A 12,414-nucleotide genomic window follows, 5' to 3' on the forward strand; every position below is an offset into this window, starting at 1 on the left:
ATGGGTTAATGTTGGACTTGTGGGCTTGGGCAGCATTGGGTTGGGATGTTTTCGTGATGCACCTTTTCTTTACATAAAACTCTCTCTTATACGTGAGTCGCCATGGATTTGTTTCTCCAAAGTACCCGGACTAATACATTGGGGCAATGAAAATATGAAGCAGCTATTTATAAGAAATATTGTGGTTTCTAAGCCTATCACTCCATGGAAGCCATTGACTGAGGAGATAGCAATGAAGTCGGGCTGCAGGCAAATTAGACCTTGAGGAAATTCTGGAATGATGACTCAGGTGTTGATGTTTACCTTACACATCATCATTCTGAGGTAAAGAGAAAGGGCTAGTAGCCTTTTCAATCCATGACAGTGTGGACATGACCCTTGTGGAGTTGCCCAATCTATTAACCTATGAATATTTACTGAGCCCCTGCTCTGCGTCCAGCATCCGCCCTCCACTCTTTTGTCAATACCATTCTTAAGAACACCGAGCTTCTTCCCTGGTAAAAGGAACCTCCTGTCCAAAGCACTGTAAGAGTGTCAGCAGGCTCCACAGGGAGAAATGTTTAACACACTGATTTACTAAGAACTTTCACAAAGCGACCCACTCACACAGCAAGGAAAGCAGAAGTAGAATACACATTTATTCAAGGATTTTGAAACTTTTGCTTGATTGCCATGCTACATGAAAAACAAACATGGAAAGCTAAAGCCATAAAATCATCTGGGTGTGTAGTCCTAACACAATCAAAGTTAATGCTAACACATGTGTAGGAATTTTTAAAATCCTGCCCTGCCGCTTGATAATTATACTTACACGAGAATTAATGCATATGCTAGGAGCCCGAGTGGCTCATTTTTGAAGCACTCGGCAGCTCACAGAAATATCCGCAGATGAGTTCGACCACACCACTCACTCCACAGGAGAAAGATCGGGCGATCAGCTCCGGTAGAGATTACAGGCTAGAAAACTGCAGGGTCGGGTCACTCTGACTGATCTGGTAACTAGGACTTGGAAAGGCCTTTCCAGCACTCATCAACAACAAAACACATGTTGTAGTTGTTGTGGTCAGTTGCCACGAGGCAATTCCAGCTCCCGGCAGCTCCATGGGTGCCTGTAGAACTATTCCCTCAGGTTCTCAAGGGTGTGATCTCTCAGAAGCAGATTGCTGGACTTGACTTTCAAAGCAGGTCCAGGTGGGTTCGAACCACTAACCTTCCCTGGTGCCATTCTCTCCTGTCGTACAGGGTCACTGGGAGCCAGCATCTAATACTGGCAGTGAGTCTGGCTTGGTTTGGGGAGCCCACTTAGTCACTTGCACCATGCAGGGACTCACCCAATAGATAGAGATGATGAGAATCGAATGTAGAGAGATGATGATAATCACTTCTTAAAGATTCATCTGCAGTTGGTTTGGTGGCACTGATAGCAGCCCCCACGCTGTGGAAGTCCTCTTCCCCATCCCTCCCTGTCTTTTCCACTGCCATTCCCCCTGTTCCCTCCCTTCCTGCCTTCTGAGCGTTAGCCCTGGGCAAATGCTGCCCTTTGGCTCTGGTATGGCCCATGATGCCAAGGGGTGCATAATTTCCCAGTGTTTGCTTAAAGGCCTAGCCTTTGACTGAAAGCGGAGCCACAAAAGTGAGCTCGGTTCTAAGCCTGGAGGGTCTGTAAAGGCTGTGAGCAGTGCCAAGGATTCCACCAAGCTCTCGCTCGCAGACCAGTAAGCCTGGCCTTTTTTTTTTTTTTAATGACTTTGAGTTTTGTTTCAAAATACCCAGAGCCTACTGTCACGAAGCCTTTCAGGGTGGTCTGCAGCGGTAGCGGCACCATCTTCCTCGTCTGGTGTCAGGGTGTGGAGGCTGGGCTTCATATGATTTATTAGTAGCAATGACTATTTTTTTGACTTGTTTAAAAAGCTTTTCCACTTTTTCTCTTCTCACTTCGTTGGTTTCCAATGTCCACAATTCGCAGCAAAACCAATAGCATCATTATTTTATCATCAGCTTATAGGCATACAAGCATGCACTCAGAAAAATATAAAATAAATGAAACACCTGGCTTTTCTCCCTCCAAGAGGTATGTATCCCTTCTTCTGACCCTGCTGGTCATTGGCCCCTAGGACAGAGCTTTCCACTGCCCTGCACACCAGGATCCAGTCCTCTCCTGCATTGTGTTAGTCTGAGTTGGCTAGAGAAGCAAATCCTGGGAGACACTCATGGGTGTATAAGAAAGAGCTTTAGATACAAGAGCAGTTGAGTATTGAGAAAACCTCCCAGCCCAGTCCAGATCAAGTCCATAAGTCCGCTATTAGCCCATATGTCCAATACCACTCCATAAAGTCCTCTTCAGACTCATGAAACACATGCAATGGCACCAAATGCAGGAAGATCACAGGCCAGTGGCGGTAAGTCTTGGGGATCCAGTACCATTGGAAGCATCTCCACTCTGGCAGGGATCTCCATGTGGCTTCTCTGGCTGCAGAGGTCTGGCTCCATCAGCCTCTCTCCATGTGTCTTCTCCACAGGGATGTCTCGCAGTGAGTGAGCACGTGTGTCCCGCCTCCAGCGAGCTATTTATCTCCTTAGCGTCTCCACATGAGGTCATCAAACTACCTGATTGACAGGCTAGACTCCATCCCTTCACTCTGAACCCACTCAATTTGACAAACGATGATGTAACGGCCACATGTATGTTCACTTAAAGTTAGTGAAACCCCTCAGCAACATGCCCCCGATGCTAGAAAGCACACCAAAGACCAAGAACTCCAGACCACTAGGCTGTAAAAATACTGCCTCTGTAGTGCCTGCTCTGTGCCTGGCACTTATCTAAGTGTGTTGCTTGCATGAGCGCATGGGATCTTCACCAAACAACCGCCTGAGGCAAATACTATCGTCATGCCAGAAACAGAAATGCTTGGAGGTTCAGGAATGAGCAACATAACTAGCATGTGGGGAAAGTAGGCTTGAACTCAGGCAGTGTGACTGCAGAGCTGGGCTCTTAAATGCTCTACTCTACGCTCTGCACTCCAAGGGACAGGACAGCTTTAATTGAGAGCTTTGATAATTACTCACTGCCCCACCCCGACCCCCTCAACTGCAAACCCAGTTTTCCCCTCACTGCCTTCTCTGTAGGCTGGAAGGCCAATCCCCACAGTCTGCATCACTGAGGTGCCCTGGCCATCTGCCGTCTGGTTGGATTTGGCTGCTGGAAGGTCATGGCAGGAGACGAGGATGTAGAGAGGATGCTTATTCCCCACATTAGTCCTTTCTCTACTCTCTCCCCCATTACAGTTCCAACCATGGCTACTTCCTCAATAGTCATGGCTCCTGCTGGGCAGTCACTCCCCCAGAGATCCTGTTTGCACCAAACCAATTGCCCTGAGGTGATTGCAACTCAGGGCGACCTTCTGTGTCAGAGAACTGTACACCATAGACTTTCCAGTGGCTGGGTTTGGGGCATTTTGTTTTTGTTTTTCAGCTCTTACCAGACCTTCCTACCAAGACACCTTGAGTGGACTCAAATTGCCAACCTTGCAGTTAGCAATGGGTAACAATGCGCAAGTGAGCAATTTGCACCTCCCAGGGCATTCCTGCTTTCCCTGGACTATGGAAATACTGCCCCCCACTCCCCTTTCCCCTTTCTGCCTAGGAAAGTAACAGTTCAGTTAAACCCACCAGCTACTCCTCAGAGGAAAGATGAGGCTGTCAAGATATTAGAGTTTCCTAGACCTTATAGAAGGCAGCTATGATTCAGAATCCACCACTTATCTATCCGTTCCTCATTCTGTTGTGGCTTGTGCATTGCTGTCATGCTGGAAGCAATGTCATTGGTATTTCAAGTATCAGCAGGTTCACCCAGAGCTTCCAGTCTAAGCATAGACAATGAAGACGGAACAGGCTGTAGGCAAGGCTAAGGTCTGAAGGGTTCCACCAGTCTTGACCAGACAAGTAAGCCTGGCCTTTAAAAACGTTTTTTGAGTTTGTTTCACATTTTTCTCAATTCAGGGCCTACTATCATCAAGGGTTTTTCAGGGTGGTCAGCAGTGGTAGCCAGCACCATCTACCTCATCTGGTTTCCAGGTGATGGAGACTGTCTCATCTAATTCATTAGTGGTAATGAATCACTTCAGGAAAATTAGCCATTATAAACCTTATGGATGGATGACCCCTCAGGTCCAAAGGCACACAAAATGTGACTGAGCAAGAGATGGCTTCACAAAGTAGAGTTGACCCTCATCACAAAGGGAGTAAAGTCTTTGGGAATAAAACCATTGTGACCTTCACTTGACATTGATGCATTACTCAGAATGTGAAGAAACAGTGGCAAAAATGCATAAACAACTAGAACTTGCAATGTATGAGGTATGAATCTAGGAAAATTGCAAGTCATCAACAATGAAATGGAATGCTTAAAGATTAATATACTAAGCATTTGTGAGCTGAAATGGACCGGCATTGGCCATGTGCAGTCAGAAAATCACGTGTTTTCCTCAGCTTGGGATGAGAGATCCCGGAGGAATGGCATTACATTTGTTGTAAAAAAAAAAAAAAAGGACATTTTCAAGATCTATCTTAAGGCACAATACTGTCTATAATAGGATAATAGCTATCTCCATACAAGGAAATCGAATCAATGCAATTATTCAAATTATGCACCAACCACTAAAGTTAGTGCTGAAGAATTTTACAAATGTCTTCCATCTGAAATGGACCAAATACGCAATCAAGATGCATAGATAATTATTGGCAAGTGGAATGCAAAAGTTGGAGACAAAGAGATCGGAATAGTATTTGGAAAACAGAAACAAAGCTGGTGATCGAGTGGTAGAATGTTGCAAGACCAACGACTTCTTCATTGCAAATATGTTTTTTTCAACAACACAACAGGTGCCTTTCTCCAGAGAATATGTGAGTTTGTCCAGATAGAATACGCAGAACTCAAATGGACTACATCTAGGGAAAAAGATGGTAAAGCAGCTCAAGATCAGCAACTTTAACCAGGCTAGACTGTGGCACAGGCCCCCAGTTGCTCAAGTGTTAGTTCCGGTTGAAACTGAAGAAAATTAAAACAAGCCCACAAGAGCCAAAAGGCACCATGGAGTATACCTCAGCTGAATTTCAAGAACAGCTCAAGGATTTCATCCTCCTTTGATCTACAATCAGTGTTCATGGAAACAAGACTCAAAAGATCAGACCATGGGTTGCATTGATAAATCTGCTACACAAGACCTTGTTCAAGTGTTGAAAAGTAAGGAGGCTACTGTGAGGACGTCGATGCACCTGAACCAAGCCAAGATGCACCTGAACCAAACCATGGGGACTAAGATGCACGTGAACCGAGCTGGCATGGTTGGAAGATTGGAAGTCCCACGGACTGCCAAACAAACAAACAAACAAACAGATCTGTCTTGGAAAATGTACAACCAGAATGGTCCTCAGAAGCGAGGATGACTAGGCTTTGTCCCACACGCTTTGGACAGGTTCTCAGAAAAGAGCAATCCCTGGAAAAGGGCATCATGTTCGGTAAAGTAGGTCCCCTCCCCCAAATAAACCTTCACTGCCACCGTATCCATTCTGACTCACAACCGCCCTGTAGGGTCAGGTAGAACTGCCCGCCTGGGTTTCCAAGCCTGGAACTCTTTACAGGAGTAGAACGCCGAGAATTTCTCCTGCAAACTGGCTGGTGGTTTTAAAGTGCTACCTTTACGGTTAGCAGACTCGAGTGGGGCTTTCATAATAGGTCGCCTGGTTTTCTCAGCGTCTGGACTGATAAAGGTTTCACTGACCACAATGCACAGTACAAAGGGGAGAGACTACCTTGAGTGAGTCATCCCTAGAAGGGGGTGTGAGGAGGCTCCTCCAATACGACTTAGTTATTTTGTTCATTGATCTGGGTACCAGTTACACAACTGTGTTCAATTTGTGGATTTTCCTTGAAAGCTACCCTAAGGATTTCTGTACCTTTTGTGAAATTTTATTTTTCAAAAATAAAACATTTTACAAGGCAATATCTGTGAACTTCACACTTTAAATGTCAGTTCTTAACGTATCTTTGGGAATGTTAGTGGGAAAAGAGAAATTACACATACAATGATACCTCGTATCTCATTGTGCTTGGATTTATGTCATTAGCCCTCAACCTTTTACCAAAAATGACACAGCCCCTTGCAAAGTAAATAAATAGGAGTTACAGTTAATAAAATAGCACTTTTAGGCCTCCCTGTTTATCAGTTTAGGCCTCCCTGTTACCTCCTGGCTGGGAAAGATTGCATTACTGGCCCACCTTCTTAACTTTTCTCTTTATCTTTGCCCTAGTCTGTGAGACTTTTTAAAAAAGGATGTCCAGCTGCCTCCGTGTCTAGATCAAGCACATTACTCCAACCCTCGCCTTTGAGTTTGATCATGTGACGTACCTTGACCAGTTCCAGGTCCCATGTACTTCTGCTTATCTCCGTTTGCAATTTTGTCACTGCCTTGAGAAGAGATTTTCCCAGGGGACTGCTGTCTCTTTATCAGCATGAACCACTAGAGCAGACTGAGCCAATAGGGTCCCCCAATGTCAGCATGAGGCCCTCCTCAAAAACTAGCAGACGCGGGAGCTCATCTGCAACTGAGATTTGTACAGTTTTGCGTCAAACGATGATACCATCTAAACACCAGAAATATGTGCTGACAAAAGTTGTGCGATTCTATTGAACTCAAGCCAGAAGACCGACTTGAAGACCTATGATGAAGCCTGCACCAGATTTAAAAATAATAATAACTGCAAATTTCTGATGTTCATACATGGTTCACAGTCGTAATTCTCTGATTCACTTCCTGAGCATGACAGCTCTGGCTTTGGGATCTCATTACAAATTCCCTTTGCCTTCAGCGCTGTTATTTAGCTCTGGCCTGGGCATTCCCCCTGGCTACTCTGCCTTTTACAGTCCTGAGCACAGACTTCCACTGTGTACTAAGCCCTGGGTCCTAAATTCCTCAAAATAGGCCCAGGTGGGATTGCACCGTTCTAGCAAATTGATCTCAGACAAACTGAACAGAAAGCGTCCCCCATTATCAGCAAAGTCAGCAGTTTTTGACAGCATGCCTTTGTGGGTGCTGTGTCCTTAGGATTTCTCCCCCAAGGTTGCCACATCGGACCACCTCTGCCCTCACAAGGAACCCTGGTAGGGCTGTGGGTAAGCATTGAACGGCTAGTCACAGGTCCCAAGTTCAACCTACCAGCCGCTCCAAGGAAGAAAGGTGAGGCCATCTAGTCCCAGAAAGAGTTACAGCCTCATTGACCTCATAGGGTTGCCCTGAGTCATCACCAACTCAATGGCAGTGGGGTTTGGATACAGTTTTCCCTCATACCATGTGTTTTAACCTGACCATGTTAGAACCTTGGCCGGGGCCTGAAGCCAGAGCCCCTGAGTATGGGGCTTACCCTCTCTCAGTTCAGCTCTCCAGTCATTTCTTTCCAGCTGCATTGAAACTATGTGAACTCGGCCTTGGCCAAAGCATGATGCTCTTTGGTTTTAACATCTTAAAGGGTACTCTTGAGAGCTCGAGCAACAGTGGCAAGAGGGAGCACATCAGTAGCCTTTGGTGGATGTGCTGTGTTCCTGACTGTCCGCCACAGCTAGAACAGCTTCCTTTGCATAGCTGGCATGGTCCGGAAACCAGATCTTGTAAACAGAGAGTCTGGAATCTGTTGAAATAAGAATGCAGGGTACAGAGCCGGATAGGAATCTAAGAAGGATGCCAGATTTGAATCAGACGTTGACACACGTGGCTTCCGACTCCCAGAGCTACCCACTTCTTTCTCCTGGGTAAGGAAACCAAAAGAAAATCAATTTTACTGAAGATCTACAATGTGCCAGGCAAAGTACTTGGCATTTCCATGGTCTCATTATGTAAGATAAGCCTGTTATGAGATAATCCTGGTAATAGGCATGTAAGATCAGGTTTTAAAATACATATATAAATGAAGAAATGGAGGCCCAAAGAGATGAAATGACTTTCTCAAGGTCATGTGTCTAATAAAAATAAGAACACACATTTTGAACGTGTATCTATCTATCCCATTGGACAGGTGCATGGGACTACAAAAGAGCTTACACAAGACACGAGGAAGCGATCAAGAATGGATATTCCCCAAAGTTCCCAATTTCTTTACCTGAATAGCAAAAGGCAGCGTACAAATCTGCAACTAGAACCCAAGACCAACCTTTCAGCTTCCATCGGCCACACACGCCACCGTCAGAGAATGTTATGTTGAAGAGACTTGGTGGAGGCAGAAACAGAGCCCTCTCCCAGCTGGTTTCTGAAAAAGGCCTGGTCACACGGTATCCACTGAAGTTAGGACCATTGCCACCACACAGACCTGAGTGGAAACAGGATGGGCCGGTCCCCATCACGGCTAAAGGACAGCACTTGTGGCCTCACAAAAACACCATCTGAACACCAAGAACCAAACCATGCTGCGTCCATGCTGTCTCCTCGCTCTCAGAACCCAGAGAAGCTCAGTCTGATTCTGGAATGAATTTGAATCCCAATGCAAGTAATATTCCCAGACATACAATACGTGCCAAGCACTGGGCCAAGACTTTCACCTGTGTTTTCTCACTGCTCACCAGTCCGGTGAGCTAGACAATCTTTTGACTGAAAAAATGTAGATCCAGAGATAACAGGTATCTTCCATGGTACCACACTGGTAAGAATGGCAGATATGAGTTTCAATTCAACTCTCTTCAAGAGTTTGGAGTTCTTAGTCCCAAACTGTGGCCTAATAGAAATAAGATATTAAGAGTCTCACAATATATTTAAGCAAATACAGCATCACTGGAAGAAATACAAGGGAGCTTCAAAAAGACGAAAGAGGAAATTAAAAGATAATGGAATTTCAGCACACATTTTTTGAAGACCCCACATACACACTTCCAAGATGGAAAATTTGAACGACAACTAAACCCAGCCTAAGGGCAGAATTCACATATAACTTTTTAATAACTATTCATATATGAATAAACCCTGCTGGAGGTTTGCACATCTAACTCTAAGAGCATCATCTGCAGTCAGTCAGAGTGGGTGTATAAGGCCATTCTTTGATGGGAGCAATACCACTTCATTGATCCAAAGAAGCGATAATCACCTAAGGCTTTGCATTTAGGAAACAGTCCACTAAGTTTTAGGGAGAATTTTATTTTAAATCATTTTAGGGAATTAGGTTCATGAATTTCAAACTGACAGCAGAGTCCTGGTCATTCTCAGAGGAATATCATCAATTTTCTACCATCAAACATTTTAAGAGGCTATACATGTACAAAGATAGTGCTACGCAGAACAGATACACCAGATTTGTTTTAACTGGTATTACACTAACTTCTTGATTCTAAGTTCTTGTAGGAAGCCAGGTTTTGTGTCTACTTGACTTGGCCAGGATTCTCAATAGGTTGGCACCATACCCCCATTATGGGACCTAATATAATATAATCAAATCCATGCTGGAATCTGCTGTGAGAAGCCAAGCAGTTGTAGGAAGATTTGGGTGGAGTGCAACTCATTTAATCAGGTCATAGCCCTTATGCTATTGGAAAGAAGTTTCTTTTGGGGTGTAACCTACTCCGTATATAAGTAGACTTTGTGGAACGCTTGTTTGCTTCTTGTTCTCATCAACTGACTGTTCTTTGTGTTTGATCAACAATCTACCATATTGTCTGCCTACCTTGGGAGCCATCAGCAGCTTGCCCTCTGACCTGCCAACCTTGAGTTTATTCGCTTCTGCATCCACCAGCCCATGGTCTTCCTGCGTCCTGGTTGGTCTCCTTGCTTCCTGGTTCATCAGCCCCCAAAACTATGCAAATCAGGAGAAGTATCCACTTTAATATCTGAACCACAGAATTGAACCAGACTGGACTTACCAACTTGGACAATCACGTAAGCCATTTTATTTAAATAAACATCCCTCATTATATCATATCTGTACATCTACAGGGGAACCCACTTCATAAACTATTATTCAAATTGATATACCAAACACTCAAGCTAGTGATGAGGAAATTGAGTGTTTTCTTGAGTATGAAATTGATCAAACATGTACTCAAGATGCAATGGTGACTGGCATGGGGCCTGGTGGCATAGTGGTTACGAATTGTCTGTGATCCACAAGGTCAGCAGTTCAAACCACCAGCTGCTCTGCAAGAGAAAGATGAGGCTTTCTACTCCCATAAAAAGTTGCAGTCTTTGAAACTCAAGGGGGCAGTTCTACCCTATCCTATACGGTTGCTATGAGTCATCATTTATGTGATGGCTATCAGTTTGGTTTACTTTTTGGTTTGGTGATTGGCAGGAGAACATTGGAAACAAAGAGGTAGACACAGTAGTTGAAAAATATGGATTTTGTGACTTAAGGCAAAGTTGGAGATCACATGATAGAATCTTGCAAAACCAATGACTTTCTCATTGCAAACTTTTTTTCAACAACAAAAATGGCACTGTACATGTGGACCTCAACAGGTGGAATACACAGAAATCAAAAGACCCTGGAGATGCTCAATATCAGCAGCCCAAATATGGTCAGGGTCTAAATGGGGACCAGGTCATCAGTTGCTCTTTGGAAGTCCAGGTGGAAGATGAAGAAAATTAAAATGAACCCAGAAGAGCCAAAATAGAGCCTAAGTCCGCAGTTCTCAACCTGTGGGTTGTGACCCCTTTAGGGGGGGTCAAATGACCCTTTCACAGGGGTTGCCTGATTCATAACAGGAGCAAAATTACAGTTATGAAGTAGCAATGAAAATAATTTTATGGTTGGGGGGCGGGGTTCACCACAGCATGAGGACCTGTAAGGGCCACAGCATTTGGAAGGTTGAGAACCACTGGCCTAAGTATATGCCATTTGAATTTATAAGACATCTCAAGATGGATTTTGCCCAAACACTACTGACCATGAATTATGGGGTGGCATCAAGAGCATACTACATGACAAAAGCAAAGGTTCACATTAAAATGACAACAAAGGGGAAAAAGGAACAAAATGGATGTCGGAAGAGACTCTAAAATATGCTCTTGAGCATCCAATAGCTAATATAAATGAAAAAAATAATTAAGTAATTGACCTGAACAGATTCCAAAGGGTAGTTCATGAAGACAAAGTAAAGCAGTAAATGGCATGCGCAAAAACCTGGAGTTAGAGAGCCAAAAAGGCAGAGCACCCTCAGCATATCTGACGCTTATAGATTTGTGGGGGGGGGGGAAGTCAAGCTTCAAGTTGCAGTACTGAGGAATTCTCTGGGTAAAATAATGAATGATGATGGAAGCATCAAAAGAAGAGGAAGGAATATGCAGAGTCACTGCACCAAAAAGAACTGGTTAGTGTTGAATAATTTCAAGAGGTGGCATATGATCAAAAAACAGGTGGTGTTGGAGAAATAAATCCATGCTTCACCAAAGACATGAGCCAAAAATAAGGCTTCAGGAATTGATGGAATATCAATCAAAATGTTTCAACAAGCTGATGAAGCACTGGAAGCACGCACTAGTCTACACCCAGATATTTGGAAGACAGCTCTCTGGCCAAATGGCTGGAAGAGATCCATATTTGTACCTATCCCAAAGAACGTGGCCCAACAGGATACAGAAATCATTGAACAATTTCATTAATATCACATGCAAAAAATGTTTGCTAAAGATAATTAAAAAGTGTCACAGCAGTACATCAATAGAGGGCTGCCAGAAATTCAGGCTAGCTTCAGGCGAGGACATGGGAGAAGGGATATCATCACTGACATCAGATGGATCTTAGCCCCAAACAGAGAATACAAGAAAGATGTTTACTTGTGCTTTGTTCACCATGCAAGGGAATTCCACTGCGTGGATCCTAACAAATCATGGATACCATTGAGAATTCCAGAACACTTCATTGTAGACCTTGGACACAGACCAAAAGACAACCCGTTGAACAGATAAGAAGACACTGCATGATTTAAAATCAGGAAAGGTGTGTGTCCTGGTTATACCATTTCATCATACTTCAATCTGTATGCTAAGCAAACAATCAGGGAAGTTGAGTGAACTGTAGAAGAAGGTGACGTCAGGATTGGAGGAAGGCTCATTAGCAACTGGTGAATATGATGCAAGCTTGCATGATGAAAGCGAAGAGGACTTTCAGCAGCACTTGCTGATTGTATTAGTCTAGGTACTTTAGAGAAACAAATCCACAGCAACTCATGTATACGAGAGTTTTATGGAAAGAAAATGTGCATCACGAAAACATCCCAACCCAATGCTGCCCAAGCCCACAAGTCTAACATTAACCCATTAACCCAACACCAGTCCACAAAGGCCTCCACCTCACAAAACAGAGGTAATGATGCCGACTGCAGGAGGAAAGCTGAGTCAGTGAACGAACAAGCATCTCAGCACTGGCAGGGGTCTCCACAC

This window comes from Echinops telfairi, unplaced genomic scaffold (genome assembly GCF_000313985.2).
Source record: "Echinops telfairi isolate 266 unplaced genomic scaffold, ASM31398v2 ScPeMD7_7420;HRSCAF=8458, whole genome shotgun sequence".
NCBI lineage: Eukaryota > Metazoa > Chordata > Mammalia > Afrosoricida > Tenrecidae > Echinops > Echinops telfairi.